At 54.2% G+C, this 18,816-nt stretch overlaps 1 protein-coding gene across 1 annotated transcript in view; it reads left to right on the top strand.

The window, feature by feature from the left end:
* The window catches only part of HEMK1 (HemK methyltransferase family member 1), a 32,897-nt gene extending 15,683 nt beyond the window's left edge, over window positions 1-17,214 (top strand). The window contains exons 13-14 of the transcript XR_005722192.1: window positions 6,622-7,352; window positions 17,014-17,214. The gene's annotated coding sequence lies outside the window, so the exon portion shown is untranslated. The remainder of the gene's footprint in view (window positions 1-6,621; window positions 7,353-17,013) is intronic.
* Window positions 17,215-18,816: the final 1,602 nt, after the last annotated feature.

Below are 18,816 nucleotides of genomic sequence, written 5' to 3' on the forward strand. Positions count from 1 at the left end.
CTGTAGCTTGCCAGGCTCCTCTGTCCATGGGATTCTCCAGGCAAGAGTACTGTAAGTGGGTTGCCATCTCCTCCTCCAGGAGCCCTTCCTGACCAGGGATCCAGCCCTTGTCTCCTGTATCTCCTGTGTTGGAGGCGAATTCTTTATTGTTACTGCTCTTAATACCTAAACGTGCAAGTGGCTTTGGAATTAGAATTTGGAAATAGACATGGAAAGAATTTGAGGTACATGATAGATTGCATTGAACACTTCCTCTGAGCAGTGAGGTGGCTGGGGAAGGGGGAGGGAACCCTTACACCCAGGAGACCTCAGCTGCTTGGGCTCCCTCAAGCTGGCCCTCTGCTGGAGCGAGAGGACTAGAAGCTGCCCAGGGTGGGACTGAGAGACCAGCCTCGGGTCCGGGCGCTCTGGGGAATGGGACTGGGATCAGGGGAGAGCAAAGCTGGCCTCCATAGCCCATCTCCAGTGGCATGAGGGCCACCGAGGCCCTCAGAGAGGACCTCAGAGACTGGATCCAGGCCCAGTCCTGACTCCCACAAAGTCACATGGCCAGCCCAGCACCCAGGAGTATGTGAGAATGAGCAGAGTGCAAGGTGAGCAAGTACCGTGACTGAACTGAGCACAACAGCCCTTGAATCCAGGCTGATCCCTCCATGGAAGCCATGGAGGTCCGACTCCTCTCAACCCCTAAGCAGGGTCCAGCTCCTGCTACCAGCCTGGGCCGTGCTGTATGGCTGGGATAGAATTGGGTCATTCCTAGAGGTCTCAATGCGGGAGACCTAGGTTCACTCCCTGGGTTGAGAAGATCCCCTGGAGAAGGGAAAGGCTACCCACTCCAGTATTCTGGCTTGGAGAATCTACAGTCTATGGGGTTGCAAAGAGTCGGACATGACTGAACGACTTTCGCTTAACACTTATGGTTCTCAGCCTCATGATACCCTGAGCTGAAGTGGCTAACTGGAACCTTCGACACATTAGTCCACGTGCAGCCGTGAGTTTGTGCACAGATCCGGGTCCCACGGGAAGCCCTGCTGGTGGTTGTGAGGAGAGCAGGGTTCCCCTTTGCACCCCTCTCTGAGGGGACTGGTTATCCGTCACTACCGCTCAGAGAACCTTTAGTGTCTTTGGCCTCATAACGAGAAAACCGCTATGGAAGAGCTTCAGATTCTGGGACTACTCCCCTTCCAAGACACTTCCCTCAATCATCCTCCAGGGAAACAGTGGGGAAAGGCCAGTTTTACAGTTCACAGAGTAGGAAAGACAAGGGAGCCTCCCTCAGCCCTCCTGGGGCCTTGAGCTGGCCTCCACCTGGCCCTGGCCTTAACTGAGGAGAGACGGGGAAGTGGCTCAGAGCAGCTCTGCCCAGTGGAAGGCAGGCCTTGTGGTGGCTCCTTCCAGGGCCCAAGGTCTCTCTTGGAAACACTGACACTCAGAGTAGGGAATGCCACCATATTGCCCCTGGTGTGCTGGGGCTATAGCCCTCTCCTGGGGCATGAATTCTAGGGGAATGGAGGGGTCAGACTTCCAGCCTGCTGAGGCCAAGGAGCAGATTATGGGGGCTTGAAGCACCCACAAAGATCCCTGTGTACAAATGAGAGCATTGAGACTCAGTAGGCCAGGGCTGGGACTCAAACCCAAGGCTGTTCTCTGCCTCCCAGCTTCCAGCCCTTCATCCCCTGCAGACCCACAACCCACCTTGATTTCCAGGAGTAGTTCTGTCTGCCTTTCCTAGGAGTCAGTATGAGGCCAGGCTACGTGGATGAGCAGAGGGAACCCTGAGCTAGAGCTAGCTGCCTGGGCCTTCTTTCCTTTCGACCTTGCAGCAGGGCGAGGTATCTGGGCAGCCCCCCAGGCCTCCCCCCTCCTCTTCCATCTTCTTGCCATCATTTCTGAGGCTCCTACTGGGCACTGAGTCCCGAGCAACTGCTTTACATTTAGTGGTGTTAATTCTCACAACCCCACAGACTGGGTTTTTAATCATATCCATGATGAGGAAACCAAGGCTCAGCAGGGTGTAGTCACAGGTCAGGTCACACTGCTGGACTGGAAGGAAGGGGCAGGTCACCACCAGTGCCCATGTGAATGGTCAGACTGAGGTCAGCATAGCTAGGTTCTGGGCTGCCCCCTGTAACACTTAGTGCAGAGGTCCACCACCGAGGCCTGTAGATTTACAGGGCAGGAGCAGGGGTTACCAGGGCTGTTCCCAGAGGGCTTTTTATTTATTTACTGACTGTGCTGGATCGTCATTGCTGCACACAGGCTTTCTCTAGTTGTGGTGAGTGGCTGTAGCTGCTGTACACGGTCTTGTTGCTGTAGCTTCTCTTGTCATGGCGCACAGACTCGAGTGCTGGCTCGGCAGTTATGGTGCATGGGCTCAGTTACCCTGTGGCATGTGGGATCTTCCCAGACCAGGGATTAAACCTGTGTCTCTTGTGTTGCAAGGTAGATTCTTAACCACTGGACCACCAGGGAAGCCTCCAGAGGGCTTGGGCCCTTCTCCTGGGGGTGTATGCAGCATAGGTTCAGGCCTCAGTCTCCCAAGCCCTGCAATGTGCCAGTCTTTTCCTGGGAGATGACACCCCTCAGAAGAGCCTGGAAAATATGGAGACTGAACGGTACACCGTGAACCAAGTGCTTCTGGGATTATCTCATTCATTCTCAAGACATCCCATAAGGCAAAGTTTGTGAACCCTCCCATTTTACAGGTGAGGAGAACTGAAACTGGGAAAGGCTAAGGAACCTGCTCACATGCAGGCTGAACTGGGATTCCTTTCCAGGCTGAATAACCCTGGGCCTGATGCCTTGGTCATCACACCAGGCTTGAAAAGGGTAGGGCCCAGGACAGGGGGAGAGCACGCCTGGAATGAGGACAGTCTGGGCAAAAGCCTGGAGCCTGAAGGCACATGGGCAGGAATGTGTAGTGGTGAGGTGGTGATGATGGTGGATGCCCCTGGAGGAGCTCTGAATGCACTTTGGGAACGACAGCCTAAGGTAAAGAGTCTCAGGGTGAGTTACAGGGTCAGGTGGGCACTGAGGATGTCCTCTGGCTGCCAGACAGAGGGGTTGGGGGAGCAACTGAGCCAAGGTCTGGAGGCTGCTAGGAGCTAGAGCAGTTGACCTCCTGGAATAGAACAACTCAACCATTGCTGAGGACCTGGATATAGGTTGGGGAGTAGCCAGTGCCGGAGTAGAGCCCAAGGCTCTGACTGGAACCTGGGGGCCCTGGAGCCACCTTGGACTGGGGACTAGAATGGACAGGGTATCTGGAGATCCAGATGTGACCCTGTGGGGATATAGCCTAAAAGCAGCCCTTTAAATGGAGTCATGAAGACCACTCTCCCAGGTCTGAGTGCTGTCAACAGCAGTAACTGGCCTCGTCATGTGTGACGGCGCCAGGTGCCGCAGACACTTGTCATAAATCCTCTGCGCACGAGGCGCACCTGCCTTGGCCCACTAGACAGGTGAAGAGACCCGGGACGTGACACAAGCAGGAAGTGGCCGTGCTGGGGTTTGAACCCAGTCCTCTGACCTTCCAGCTGGAAGGGGAGTGAGCAGGCCCCAGAGGCCAGCTGCAGCCCAGGGCCCTGGTACCCAGCTGGGGTGCCCCCAGGGCTGACATGGGGTTCCAGGGCGAAGAGGAAAGTGGTGAGTCAAACAGAAAGCACCAGATGGGGAGTGAGCTTCCTCCCCTCCCAGCTGCCCCTGGTGCCAAACTTTCACAGCCTGCTGCAGAGGAGCCCGGGGGGAGGGGAGGGCAGTGAAAGTGGCTGCTGCTGAAAGGAGACCAATGTACTCCGGATGTGGCGGGGGAGGGGGGATGCTGACAGTCGCCCAGACTCTGGTTCCCAGCTGACAGGTGGGTGAGGAAAGTGAGTCCTCTCTCAGCATAAGTTGGTATAAAGCCTACCAGGCCGGAGGGGAGCATTTCAGGTCCTCAGACCTGAGAAGTTCTGGGAGGAGACGCAGGTGGATGGGCCTAAAACCCTTCTTGGAGTCATTCCACAGCTCAAGAACTGCTCAGGGCTCCCCACTTTCTGCTGGCACAGAAATCCTCTCTTGTCATTTCCGCCCAGCCCTCCTGCCCAGATCCCTGGAGCTTTGGAAGTTTCAGACCAACTTTTACATGGAACTCAACTATGTATTTTTTAAAAGACAAAAGCAGTGTCTTAAACATAAATGGATTTTGTTAGTTCATGTTCTCAACACTTGGCATTCAGTCCATCACGGTGAACAGCAATGAGCACTGACGTTTAAACGGGGGGCTGGGGTGGGAGCTGCAGTCTTCTGTCAGCCTCAGCTTTCAGTTTCTTGCAGTATTTGATTTTGGTGGCACAGGACCAAGTGACCCCACCAAGTGATTTGCACGGACAAGTGGGTACAAATGGGAATGTGTTTCCGAAGGCCCCCTTGCAGTCTCTTTTATTCTCAGGTACCTCAGGAGAAGCCTTATGTCCTGCTCAGCCCAGACCCAAGACTCTGGACACAGGGGAAGGAGTCTTAACATATAATAATTTGATGTTGTGCCCATCTGAGTGTGTGTGTCATTTTTTAAACTGGGTTTTTTCCAGTAGTTAAAAATATGAACGAAAGAAAGAGAGGGAGAGAGAATGGAAAGGAAAGGAGGAAGGGAAGGAAAGGAGGAAGGGAAGGGAAGGAGAAAGAAGGAATTCAGGCTTCTGAGGATGCCCTCACTCAGTTTCTTGGTGAGGAAGCCCACCCTGATTGCTCCGCCCCGACCTGTCCTGGAGGTTCCAGTGCCTCCTCTTACTCAGCATCTGTCTCAGCAAGTGTGAATCTGGGCCACATACTTCTGAAAAGTCTTAGGAGTCCACAACTCCTCCTGGTTTCTGTGGGCCTTCCAGGTACTCAGTCCTGGTTCTGGGCAGGGCAGAATGCCTTACGCAGGGGACAGGGAATAGGGGCTTCCCTGGGCTTTGTGTTGTGTCTCCAGAGGTGGGAGGACTGGGGAACCCAGTGCCCCTGAAAGCCTGGGGTTTCTGAACCTTCAGTTCTGGGAACTTGCTGTGCTTCAGAAAGAGAGAAATGAGAAGCAAAACCCTAGGGCCTCAGCGCCACCAACCCCCCCTTCCTGTCTTCCTTCCGCTGAGTCATAGCCAAGCGCCTAGCACCTCTGCCTCCTTCGGGGCCATATGGGTGGGGTGGAATTCATGGTCACGTGAGGACACAGCATCTGGACAAGTCCTCTTCCTGCAAGTGTCTGTGCAGAGCCCCGAGTTGCTGAGCACTAAAGCTGCCTCCCAAGCTTGGAGAAGGGGTGACTGAGGTCTTTAGTATCCTGTGTCTCCCTGTGATCCCCAGGCCAGCTGTTCACCTACAAGCACTGAGCACCAACTGTAAGCCAGATAGCATGATTCAGGTGGGGCCCTGTCCTTGAGGAACTCGTGGGTTTGGACGTGGGCTCTTCCTCACAGGCCCCTCATGAGTGACTGGGTCCTTAGCCTCGCTGTGGTCAGTGGGGAACCATGGGAGCCAGGCCACATCACACATGCCCATCGTAAAGACCTGCACACACTACACAGGTGTCCACAGTGCACGTGCACAGGTGTGGGACTGGGGCACGTGTGTCCATGCCCATGATCATTAGGGAAGAGATATCACCCTGTCTTGGAGGCCCAGGTACTGTCACTGAGTCACGAGAGTCCATGGGAGTTTGAGGACTGTGCCCCCATTTTGTGGAAAAGAAAGCTGCAGCCCAGAAAGGGCCCATGATTTGCCCAAGATCACACAGCAAGTTGGGGGAGATCTAGAAGGGGAACCAGCCAGACCTGGGCACCTGTCTACCTCCTTGACCTTTCTGGCCTGGCATTTGGGGCTTGGTACCCCCTGATGACCACACTGCATCAAATCTGGGTTGATTCTCTCAGCAAACCACCTGAGGACCAACCACAGGGTCCTCCTGCACCTCACCATCCCCAGGAACTTTCCCTGCACTGCATCTTTGCCTGGGTGACCGAGATGCCTGCAGTTCCCTCTCTTTCTCAATCATTCTCTGTCTCTCTGATTCCTCAAATAAGATCCAAACTTCCAAATTCTGCTTAAATGCTTCCTCTACCTTCTTTGACCCCCTGCGACTTTCCCCTACCTCTAGCCTCTCTTGGCCTCTCTCCCCTTCATTCCCACCCACTGTTCACCCACCTCCTAAATATAAAATTAACCCATAGAGCCCTAGGCTGGGTGTGAGGGGTCCTTTGAGGCTGAGACAGTGGAAGCCACACCCAGGCCAGTCCAGCCCTCCAGACTTTGCCAGTCACTGAGGTGGGCCCTAGAGCTGGTATAAGAGACAGCACCTCTGCTAGGCCTCACCACTTGCCCTCAACTCTGCCCCTTTGCTCAAAGCCCAGACCTGGAGCACTGTACTTGAGGCGAGATTGACTCCTCAACCATTTACCATCAACGTTTACCATTCTGGGTTGTTTATTCCCCCACACCTTGACTACCCCTCCACTGAGGGCTCAGCCTGTGTTTCATGGGGTGGAGTGTGGGGGTCAAACAAAGAGTTGAGAACCCTCAGATTTTTGTTGGGTGTCGCTCTTTAGTTGAATGACTCTGGCCAGAGCTGTCTGCTCCTTTCCAAAGCTCTTTCCTTCCACTTGGTCTCAGGAAGTGGGCAGGGGGCCGGCCATCTTTGCCCCATGAGGGTTTGAACCCCATAATGCCAGCTGTCCCCTCACTCCTCTCCAACCATGACTGGGAGCCTAGGATTGATTGTCGGACCTACCCTTGGTGCTGGAGTATGAAGGAAAAATGGACAGAGACACTGCCCATCAGGAGTTGATGGCCAAGGGGAGGACAGAGGCAAGTAAAACAGGTCCTTATCCTTGCCGCGTGTGGTGTGTGTTCGATTGCTGTCTGCTGGGCACCATGCCAGGCCCTGGGCATGGGCAGTATTCAGATAAGGCCCTGCTCTCGTGGAGCATGTCCCCCCCTGCTCAGGTTCCCACTCAGCACTTGCAGTGCTCAGCTTGAGGCTTTCCCTACAGCACAGGCCAGCTTAGGAATGGTCAGGGAGCTCACTCTCTGGAGCAGCCCTAAGCCTGCGAAGGGTGGGAATTGGTGGGTATACATCCCAGCTTCCTCACCCCCTTGGGTGGGACAACCCCAAGGAGTGTTCTACACCACCTGTCAACCGGGGACTGACCTCAGTTGCCCACAGAGGGAACACACTCATTTACACACCTGCTCTGGCTTCCTTTCCTTCCCTGTCTCACTTCCCCTCTCATCTCCATCAGGAACTAGGAAGACTATGATTTCACCCGGCTCCAAAGCTGCCATATTCTGAGGATGCTGGTGGAAGATACAGCTTGGAAGATACTCCTGCTTGAGAAACAAAGGTTAGTTTATTTCCCACAGTAACAGTAGACAGAGGGTCAGCATTTTCTTGAACCACTTCCCTGAACCCAGTGCCTGCAGCGTGACCCTATAAGGGCCAGATGATGTCTGCACATGCAGTAGGTTGACAGCAGAGAAACCGTGAGGTCAGGGAACCCAAATCTTTTATAATAGACTGTAAGCCAACCTGCCTAACCTTTGCCCCAGAGGCAGATACTATCTTTATTATACTAGACAAGAAATAAATCTGCCTTTTTCCCTGGAGGGAGACATTATCTCTATCTTCTAAGGCTATTCACTGGAATAATCACCCTTGAAAGTATTGTTTGGAACGAGGGCAGTCAGTGCCTCTGTGAACAAATGTACAGAAAAGGGAGACAACCAGGAAGAATTGTCTCCCAGGACCCTATCGGTGCTTCTTGACATCACCTCCAAAATAAACTATTTGTGTTTGGATCTTTTTATTAATATTTATTATTTATTTATTCGTTTATTTGGCTGCATCAGCTCTTTGTTGCAGCATGCCGGATCTTTAGTTGCACATGTGGGATCTAGTTCCCTGACAAGGGATAGAACCCTGGCTCCCTACATTGGGAGTGTGGAGTCTTAGCCAGTGGACCATCAGGGAAGTTCCCGTGTTTGGATCCTTGACCCTGAGCCTGCCTCTGGGGAAAACCCTTCAAGACTGGGAAGATGACACTAAATGAGTGTTAATGGGTTTTCTGATGTGGCTCTCATTTCTCCAGATCTGTCCTGCAAATAATATAGGGAGCCACATAAAGGAAGAAGTCTGCTTTCCCAGAATCAATGCTGCTGTGACTTCTTAGGAAGGTGCTCTAGAGGACTCTTGGAGTGTCATTTTTCACGTTTAAATATTTAGTCCATCTAGAACATGGTGGTTGCCTCTGTGAGGTAGACATTAGACTTCACTTTTCCCCCAAATCATTCTAATATAGTTTATGGGATTTTGTGCCTGGTCCATCACCAGTATCTTCTAATCTGCCTGCAGCCTATTATGTAGAATATGTCATAAACACACACATAATCAATTCACAGACAATGGACTAATGAACACTGGGCATCCCCATCACTGGGGATTTGACACTCAGCACCCAACCCACTCGTGATGACACCATTCAAGCTCCAGTGAAATGCAGGGAGGCTCTGAACCAGCCTTAGAGTTCACAGAGGGTTTGAACGGGAATTGGAAAGGTTTCTTTCTAAAAAATATGTAATAATTAATGAAAATTTCAGAATCTTGGGGACTTCACTGGCATTCCAGTGGTTAAGATGCTGTGCTCCCACTACAAGGGGCGTAGGCTTAATCTCTGGTTGGGGAACTAAGATCCCGCAGGTGGCATGATGTGGCCACAAAATAAATAGTATTTCTGGGGCGCCTGTCTATTTGGACCCATGGTCAAGGGTTAACCCGAGGGGTGGGCTGGGACTAGGCAAGAAGCCCCAGGGAGAAAAATCACCAAACATATATACTCCTCACCATGATTCTATACTAAAGGAGGGCATGGCAGCCCAGTCTAAGTATTCTTGCCTGAAGAATCCCCCTGAACAGAGGTGCCTGATAGGCTGCAATGACATGTTGGGGGACGTGGCTAGCAGGTTTGGAGCTGTGCTCAGTGAGAGCCAGGAGTGACCGGAGGGCTTGAGAGGAGAGCAGCTCCCTGCCCACACCTCTGTCCAGCCTTGACCAGGGAGGGGTCTCCATTCTTCTCAAGGCAAACAGGTCCTGAGTGGTTAAAAGACTGTTCCAAGGTCACCCAGCCAGAGAGGGAGGCCCTTACTTCCTTTCTGTGCCTGTCTAGACATGCCCCCCAGCACTCCTTCCAGGCCCCTGGGACCCGTGATAGGAACACTCATGGCCACTCCTCAGAGTGTGATTAGGTCCCAACCCAGTCCCAGAACGGGGTCACAGCCTCCATGGCTTCCTGGGGGCCCTGGAGCTTGTCCTCTTCATTCTCTTAAGTAAGGACACCGAGGCTCCAGTGGGCCAGATGTGTGCTCAGGACGGCACCTCTGGGCACGGGCACTAGGACCACACCAGGTGGCAGATGCTGCAGCTGGGGCCGGTACCCCAGCAAGGGGACAGATCCTGGAGGAACAAACTGGCCTGAAGGGGAGACAGGAGTCCTGGCCAGAGGTTGCCTGCTCGTTAGCGAGGGACTCAGTGCTCAGGGCGCGCACTGGGATCCCACCTTGCTCTCCGTCCTCCTCCCCCTTGGCCATCACAGCCCTGACTGCTCACCAGCCTGGCCAGGACACTGTCACCGGGCATCACCGAATGTCCTACCTTCACCTGCGCCCCTCCCCCGCACACCGCCCCTCCTCCCAGGCACACACCCTTCCCCCTGTTTTGCTTCCCGTTGCCCACTCTGTGCCTGTCCTAGGGCTGGGTGCTGGGTACCATAAGATGTTGTACCAGACCTGGGCCTGCCCAGGCAGACTCAGTGTTGAGACAGAGGAGTCTACGGAGGCACCTGCAGTCAGGGAAGGTTTCCTGGAGGCGTGGATTCCAAGCTGTGGGTGCGCTACCTCCTCCCCCTCACCTGGGTCACTGCCCCTCCTCTAAGCCTCTCTCCCTGGAGTGGCCAGCGGGTTCCTGGAAGCGTCCCATCGCTCTGCAGTGCCGATTCCAAGAACTGCGGCTCCTGGCAGCACTTGCTCAGGATCCTTTCCTAGAACATAGGCCTCGCCCCACCCAGGCTACTGGGGTCTCATTGGGCAGCTGGCAGAGGGAATGAAGGAGGGGGTGCCCAGGGAGGGGCCTCTGTAGGATCCAGACACTGGGAGGTGGGCCTCGGCTGTCAGCCCGGAGAGGGTGGCCACCCTAGCGTCGGGGGCAGAAGGTCAATGTGTGTGAAGGCACTTTGACTCCAGTCAGCTGTGGGGGCGGGCTAAGCCCAGGGAGTTCAGCTCACAGCCTCCCTGCACACACAAGAGGCTCACCCATGGGGCCTTGAACTTGGGCTGTGGTTGCTACACTCCACCCTCAGTCCCTGTCCTCCCCACCCCCATCCCAGGGTTCCATCTCATAAGCGCAAGGCACAAGCCTTCCTCTGGCCTCAGAGCCGGCCTTCAATCAGATAAGCTCCAGAGGTACGGGCCAGGGCACAGGAGTGTCAGGTTCTGAGCAGTGAAGGGGGCGTGGGCCAGTCAGTGCTTGGAAGGATAGGACATCTGTGTTACTAACTGTGTTATAATTTACCTTGCTAGATTATGATGGAGGAAGTCACCCCATCCCGCACCCTCAGCAAGGTGGGTGGGGGTTGGAGGTGACAGCCCCCAATTTGTGGGCCAGGACAGGGTCCACCTTCCCTCAAGGTCACTGGGCCTCCCCCTCTGAGGCGTGTCCTCCACCCCCGCCACCTCTGAGCTGGCGACAGGCCTGCCCACCCGCCTGGGACCTGCCAGATCACGTTGAGCAACCAGTTCCTGAGAAGCGTTGAAGGCTGTTTGGTTTAAAATTAACTCCCCCGCTCCCCCTCCTCTGCCTGCAGGCCTCCTCCGAGTTCTTGGAAGAGGCGCTCTGCTCTTTCTTCCTGGGAAGAGGCCTCTAGCCGCAGCTGCTGCAATTCTAACAAAAACACCTCACCCAGGGTGGGGGTGGGGGGTGCCCATGCCCCACCTTCTCTGCCCTCTGTGAGGACACCTAGGGATCCTTCTGGAGCCTAGCTCGCCCCAGTGCATCCACTGACCCCAAGAGGAGAAAGCGGGTGACTGTCAATTTGCCGAGAGCAGGTGCTGCTGCCCTAAAGCCCACACCCCCTCCCATTGGCACCTGCTGGCTCTGAAGAGTAAAAGGGCTACAGAGACCCAGTCTGGGCACCTCTGGGGTAGAGACAGTGAGTGCTGATCACACAGATGGCAAACCCAGGACTTTGGTCTACTTTGAGGCATGTTTGGCTCAGAGAGAGAAAGCACTGTACTCAGGGTCACCCAGCTTTGCCTACCTAGGCTCAGCCTGCCCACTAGATGCTGGGCTGACAATGCTGATCCGGCAAGGATGCCCGGAGGCACGGCCTGGCAGGCACTCACACTGGGGCTAGAGCTCCTCTTGTCTCTTCCCCACACTCCTCTGCCTGCCCTGGGAACCCATCTCCTTCTGGATAAGCCTTCATTTTCTAGTGTCTCCTTGGGCTCCATGTCTCTGGAACTTTGGAGAAAAGGTTTCCGGAGAACCTGCTCTCCTACAGCTCCTCCTACCACGGCCATCTACCCGAAGGAGCTGAGAAAAACAAAGGAATGTTGGCCAAGTGGAAAGGTCAACACACGTACACACACTGATGTTGTTCAGAAGTAGGGCTGGTGATGGGAAGGGGAGAAGTGCTTCTTGGGGGAAGGCGGAGAGAGAAGAAACACTTTTAAAACAAAGCTCTGCCCCACTCCAAACTGGGTGAAATCTTCACCTCTGCTGGAGGAGGTGCCCGGCTCTGGGGACAGGAAATCCCAGGCTGGCTCATGGGTGCTGGGTGTGGGGAGTCCCTGCAACAGGGCTCTGCCTGGGGAGCATTTGCTGGGTGGTACTCCCCTTCCAGCCACACCATCAGAGTGTGGGTCACCCTAATGAGGACTGTGCAGTGAGTCAGTCCTAGAGGACTGCCTGGAGGAGTTGTGGCCATCCCAAGATCCCTCAGTCCTCAGAGGCCACTTCTTGCACTCTAGGCCCTGCCTGCTTCAACCAGGCTTGAGTCCTGGAAGCAGCTGTCCTTCCACTGAGCAGAAAGTTTTGGCCATACCAAAAGGCTCCTCCAGCTTTGGGCCTCTCACGTCCCCTCCTGCTCATATGAGCATCGGCTACCACTCACCCTGCATCCCTGCACAGCCAGGTGAAGCCCTGCTCCAACCACCCTGTGGCAGGGCCCTTCTACTATCTCTGTCAGACAGATGGGGAAACTGAGGCTCCAAGAGATTAAGCCACTTGCCTGAGATCCTTAGGGTGATTTTGGAGGGGCTGAGATTTGAACTCTGCCTGAGTTCTTTCCACTTGGCTAATTTGCCTCTTCAAAGACAACCCCAGGAGACTTTCATGGGAAGCGTGGGGTGTGTGTGTGTGTGAGTGTGAGAGAGAGAAATTTGGCCAAAGAATGGTTGTTTTGAATTAGTCGTGGAAATTATGTTTCCTTCTCCCCAGGCTGGAGAGACCTGGGAAAACTCAGACCCCAGGGGGATTCCCTAGGATGCGGCATGAATCAGTGCTAGAGAAGCTGAGGAAGACTTCTCAGAAAAGGAGTATTTGAGTTGGACTTGGAAGGGTGAATATGAGTTTGCCCTGGCAGAATGAGGAAGAGGGACATTCCGGGATGAATGATACCATGGGGAGGGCTGTTTGGAGAGAAGCAGAATGGAATGGCCTGGCGGATTGGGAAGCTACATCTTGGAGTCTGGGGTGAGGCACAGGCAAGATACGAGGGGAGCCTGTGAATATCACTAAGTGAGGAAGGCAGGCCACTATCGGGTTTGCAAGGCCCTCACTCTGGGCTGAGGGGGCCAGTGAGGAGGCCATCAGGTCAGTGACCCATGGTGAGGCTGGATGTGGGCAAGGCAGCCGTGGGGAGCCACAGGAGAGCAGCCGGAGGACGACCAGGGCCAGGGTAGAGGGACGTGGAGGCCAGCAGGCAGGGGTGCACGTGGGAGTTGTGGAGCCGTGTCTAGGGGCCAGTCTGGACAGTTTGTCCAGGGCGAGTCCAGGTCTGGACCAGGGGAGTCCTGAACCAGGCTGTTCGTGTTGCCAGGCAGACTCCTGTTCAAGAGTTCTAGGGTGAGGGGGCCAAGCCCTGGCCTGGGATTCAAAGCCCTGGGCTCCAGTCCTGCATGGCCACTTCTCTGGTGACCATGGACAAGTCACCCTGCCTCTCTGGATATTGGGCTTATGGCTTTGAAAGGGGACCGATGCAGCTCACCTCCCTGACCTGTGACTCACCTTTGAGGGCACATACTGCTGAGGGCTGAGCGAGTAACAGGCCTGAGGGAAACCCACACACCCCGCCTCCCCCAGGTGTGGGCATGGGTAGCAGATGGCTTAGTTTCTACTGAAGTTGCTAGAAAGTTGGGCTGGTCTGGCCTCTACCCCAAGCCATGCAGACACCAGACTGTGGGTCTGTTCACCGTGATGGGAGCCCAAGGCCTTGGTTGGCAGGTGACGCCTGAAGGTGGAGGCCTGGGCTGGCAGCACAGCACCAAAGTTGGGGGTGAGGGGCAGTGAGGGGCTGCTTCTATTTCCAGGGGGTTCCGGCCAGCTCTCCTGCAGCTCCCCTGGGGACTGCAGGGGACAGCAGCACCTGCCCAGCCCACCTCTCAAATGGGATTAAAATAAGGGACATGGAATAGTTGCAGTGACAGCTGCAGCATCTGCCACGTTGAACCCTCTCGGCCTCTCCTCAGTATTGCCTCATAAATCCTCCTGGGTCCCCCCACATTCCCTCTGAGAGACGTACTGCCCCTCTTCCCACTTCAAAGCTGAGGAATCTTCTGAGGTTCAGTGAGGTTGAGGGACATGCCCCCCAAATCAAGTGTACAGCAGATAATCCAGACTGCGGGAGAGGTTTGGGTAAAACCAGGGTGTGGGGCACACAGGAGATGGGAGTAAACCTCTGGGGACCCTCCTCCCTCTCAGGTCTCAGATGTGAGAGCCCCAGCCTGCCTCAGCTTGGGAGGGGACCCCCCCACCCTGCAGTCGGGGTGGGGGAAGGACACCTTCCCCAGGAGAGACTGTTGAACTTCTGGCAAAGCTCCCACCTGCTTTATATTAAAACTGGTCTGACAGGTTGGTGTGAAAGAGCTGCCCAGACCTGCGGAGTTCCACATCTCCTCAAGGGAGAGGGCCTTTGTGAGGTTTCACAACCCTCCGGCCTCCTTGATCAGGACTTATCTCAGGCTCTTGGTCCCTCTGCTTCACCGTACATCTGTGAGGAGTGGGAGTTTCCCATCTGAGAGTGGAACCAGCCTGGCCCGTGTCCCCAGCCCTATTTAGATCCATGTCCAGCCTTGATCATCCAGCAAGATTTGCTCAGTTTGCAGATTAGAAGCTGAACCCAGGGGCAGGGGGCCGGAAAATGATTCCAAGGATGTTAACGACGCTCAGTGATCATGGGCGAAGTCTCCCAGGAAGCCCTCTCATTGACTGACAAGAGAAGCCTGAGTGGCCTCGTGGCATCTCTGTCCCAGAGTTGTTCCATCAGAGTGTTGTAAGTCCAAGGAGGGACACCAGATAAGATCAGTCTGCGAGCCCACCTCCCCTGGCCTGACAGAATCCTCCAGGGTGCAGTCCCCAGCTCCCCTCCTCCAAAATGCCCTCCTGAATTGCCCCGCCCTTGTGCCTGTCCCCAGCCCCTTGTGAGTGCCAAGGCTTTAGCATGCCAGCCCCCGGGAGGGAATGCAGAGCCGCAGTTACACAAACAAGGTCTTGATTCAGGGTTTGAACCCCGCCTCTGCCCCTCACAAGCTCTGTGACCCTGAGAAAGCTGCAACCTCTCTCTGAGCCATACCTCTTTTCCTATAATGGGGACAGCCTCTACTGGTGTGCAGGGCTGCAGGGAGAACTTAATGGGCATGAACCCCCGCCCAGGATCACCTCACCCCCCTGGTCTCCATCACACCCCACTCAGCCATATCCCAGACCTCTCAGCCTCCTTTCTGGCCTCTGGCCCCCAGGCCCTCATGGGGTCATCTCCACCCAGCTGACAGGTTCACTGCTTAGAAACGAACATCGGATTGTCGCATTTCCCTGCTGAGCTCTGAAGGGGCGCTCCACCACCAGAACGCCGTCCGTGGCTCCCCCTCTGCCCTCTCCACCTGCCCTCTGTCTCCTCAGCCCTCCTGGAAAGCCAGCCATCTTCCGGTCTCGCCACGTTTGTTCCTGCCTCAGGGCCACTGCACTGGAGCTCCTTCCACCTGGGAGGTCCTTTCTCGACGGTGTCCAGGCTTAGGGCCACCTGGCTCCAGAACCCTCCTCGACCCTCTCATCTGCAGCAGTGTCCCCCCCGCCCCCCAGAGCACTCTCTTCCCCGCCCCCTGCTCTGCTATCATTTCGCTCCCAGAACTCGTCCCTAGTGTCCGTTTGTGCCCTTGTCTGTTGTCTCTCGCCCACTAGCCCATGAATCCCACAAGGATGGGGAGTGTGTCCATCTTATTCCCTGCTGTGTCCTCAGGGCCCAGATGGAGTCCAGCCCAGTTGGTGCCCAGAGAGCATGTGTGCTGGCAAAGGACTGAATTGGTAAAGGGTTACTATCAGTTATTGTGTGTATGTCATGCGGGTTCCTGTGTGCTCACCAGTCAGTTCCCCTCTTCCTCCCTGACCAGTGCCAGTAGGCGTGCCCCTTTCACCAGCCCAGAACCACCCAGGGGTGACTTCAGTCACCAGAGGATATTTAGCATCTGTTAGGCTGCCTCTCTGACCCAAGTCAGAGGGGCCGAAGACATACCCTCCACTGATCCTGTTCTAAGCAGGCATCACTCACTCCCTTGATAGGGTAATGTGAGAATAAGATTGAAGCTGACTGGGACTTCCCTGGAAGTCCACTGGTTAAGATTCATGCTTCCAATGCAAGGGCTGTGTTTGATCCCTGGTTGGGGAACTAAGATACCACATGCCATATAGTGTGGCTAAAAAAAAAAAAAAAAAAAAAATTGAAGCAGAAAACTATCAGGAGTCAGAGGTAGCTGGTAGCCCCTTTTCAGGTAAGAGCCAGACCCTGACTTGGGCTGAGGCAAGGGGGAAGGGGATCAGAGCCTGTTGGCCAGGCCAGTAGCTCTAGAGACGTTAGCAAGCAGGGACACAAGGGGATAAAACCAGCATTCAAGAACAGCTCACCTGAAAGCCACCCCCACCCCAGCTGCACGGGCAAGGGGGCGGTCGGGAGCCTGCAGCCTTAGCTCTGCTCTGTGCCTCGTCCCCTCAGCTGCCCTGTGCCCCTTCTGGGCTTGTCTCCTCCTCTGGGGAGTGTGGGTGATATTTTGTTGTTTAGTTGCCTAGCTGTGTTCAGCACTTTGCAACCCCATGGACTGTAGCCTGCCAGGCTCCTCTGTCCATGGACTTCTGGAGGCAAGAATACTGGAGTGGGTTGCCACTTCCTTCTCCAGGGGCTCTTCCCCACCCAGGGATTGAAGCTAGGTTTCCTGGATTGGCAGGCGGATTCTTTACTGCTGAGCCACCAGGGTAATATTTAGGCCCACTCTAACCCAGTCAGCGTTGTAGTGAGCACCGCATAAGGTGCAAAGCCCTTGTCTGTTTCCCGCACCCTGTGGACACCCTGACGTCTCCCCTCTGTGGACAGTGAAGGGCTTCCTTCCACTCCAGCACTGTCTGGGACACGGTGCCAGGTAAGGAAGAGCCTGCCTTTGTCCCTCTGTATCCACTGCCTACTCACTGGATGACTCAGATCTGGGGGTGGAGCAGACACAGGGGTCATCTCAGGCATTCTGAGAGTCACAAAGGGGCTGGGATCTAGGCTGAAGCAATGAGAAACCACAGACATCCCTGGCAGGGCCATGGTGCCCTGGACGAGGTGTGTTGCCAGGCCCTGCAGCCAGCAGTGGAAAAGGTGCCAGGCGGGACATGTGGACCTGGTAAAGATAGCCCTCACCCACTTCTTGCTCAGTCTCACCCAACAGCAACTCCATTCTTTGCCACACCTTTCTCTGTACCCCCAGGGTTCTACACCTCCAGAGTTCTTGATTTTTATCCTGTCCTGCCTCATCCTTGTCATCAATGTCACTCCTCACACCTTCCTGTCTTCAATCTGCTGACATTTGCCTCTTCGAATCTGCAACTTTTCGAATGGATAAGAAAGCTGTGGTACATATACACAATGGAGTATTACTCAGCCATTAAAAAGAATACATTTGAATCAGTTCTAATGAGGTGGATGAAACTGGAGCTGATTATACAGAATGAAGTAAGCCAGAAAGAAAAACACCAATACAGTATACTAACACATATATATGGAATTTAGAAAATGGTAATGATAACCCTGTATGTGAGACAGCAAAAGAGACACAGATGTATAGAACAGACTTTTGGACTCTGTGGGAGAGGGAGAGGGTGGGATGATTTGGGAGAATGGCATTGAAACATGTATACTATCATGTAAGAAATGAATTGCCAATCTAGGTTTGATACAGGATACAGGATGCTTGGGGCTGGCGCACTGGGATGACCCAGAGAGATGATATGGGGAGGGTGGTGGGAGGGGGGTTCAGGATTGGGAACTCATGTACACCCGTGGTGGATTCATGTCAATGTATGGCAAAACCAATACAGTATTGTAAAGTAAAAATAAAATAAAATAATAATAAATAAACTGTCTTGAAATAGAAAAAAAAAAGAAAATAGAAAGGTTAGAACTATTTCTGAAATGAGGGCTGAAAGGCCATGAGTGAGCTTCAGAGGTACTTTCCTGTGAGGGACTCAATGGTGTAGAAAGTTTCAGGACACAGTAGGATTCCAGATGCTGAAGTGCACCAAAGGCAGACCATCAGATAATGGAGTGTTTTCATTTTACTTGCTCTTTCACCTACTTCTGGTACGCAGGACCCTGATTGAAAGAGTCCCCAAACCCCAGTCAGCCTAGAACAGAACCCCATCAGACCCATCCCAGGCCAGACCCTGTGGCCAGCCACTATCCCCTAATCAACTGTTCTGCCCTGCTGCACAGAATGACCTTCCCTAGGCCTCCTTGTGATCAGGAATGTAAGCTCCCCGGTCATGCCCTGGTGCCTTTGCAGGCCCTATACCTTCTCCTTGGGATGCTCCAGCCTGACTTCTCTGTTAAGCCTCGTCTTCTCAAAAGACACTGCCCGCCAGGAGCGGTCCACAGCACCCAGACCTCTAGTGTTTCCCACCTACATTCAGTTGGCATCTCCTGTTCACACATCTTTCAGGTCTGATGCTCCTCTGCTAACCTCCCCCACCTGGCACTGGCCAGTGACCCTGCAGGCAGTCCCCCTAGTGACCCTGCACCCCACCCTCCAAGGGGAAAAGAGGGAACGAGTGGCCAAGGGCTTCTCCCTACCCCTTCCACTATAAAACTAACATCGTGGTATCTGGTCCCATCACTTCACGGCAAATAGAAGGGGAAAAGGTGGAAGCAGTGACAGATTTCCTCTTCTTGAGCTCTAAAATCACTGCAGATGGTGACTGCAGCCATGATATTAGAAGACAGTTGCTTCTTGGCAGGAAAGCTATGACAAACCGAGACAGTGTGTTAAAAAGCAAAGACATCATGTTGACGACAGTAGCCATATAGTCCATATAGTCCAGGCTATGGTCTTTCTATTAGTCATATATGGATGTGAGAGCTGGAGAGTAAAGAAAGCAAAGCACAGAATTGAGGCTTTCGAACTGTGGTGCTGAAGACTCTTGGGAGTCCCTCAGAAAGCAAGGGGATCAAACTGGTCAATCTTAAATGAAATCAACTCTGAATACTCTTTGGAAGGGCTGATGCTGTAGCTGAA

Source organism: Oryx dammah, unplaced genomic scaffold (genome assembly GCF_014754425.2).
Source record: "Oryx dammah isolate SB20612 unplaced genomic scaffold, SCBI_Odam_1.1 HiC_scaffold_9, whole genome shotgun sequence".
Lineage (NCBI taxonomy): Eukaryota > Metazoa > Chordata > Mammalia > Artiodactyla > Bovidae > Oryx > Oryx dammah.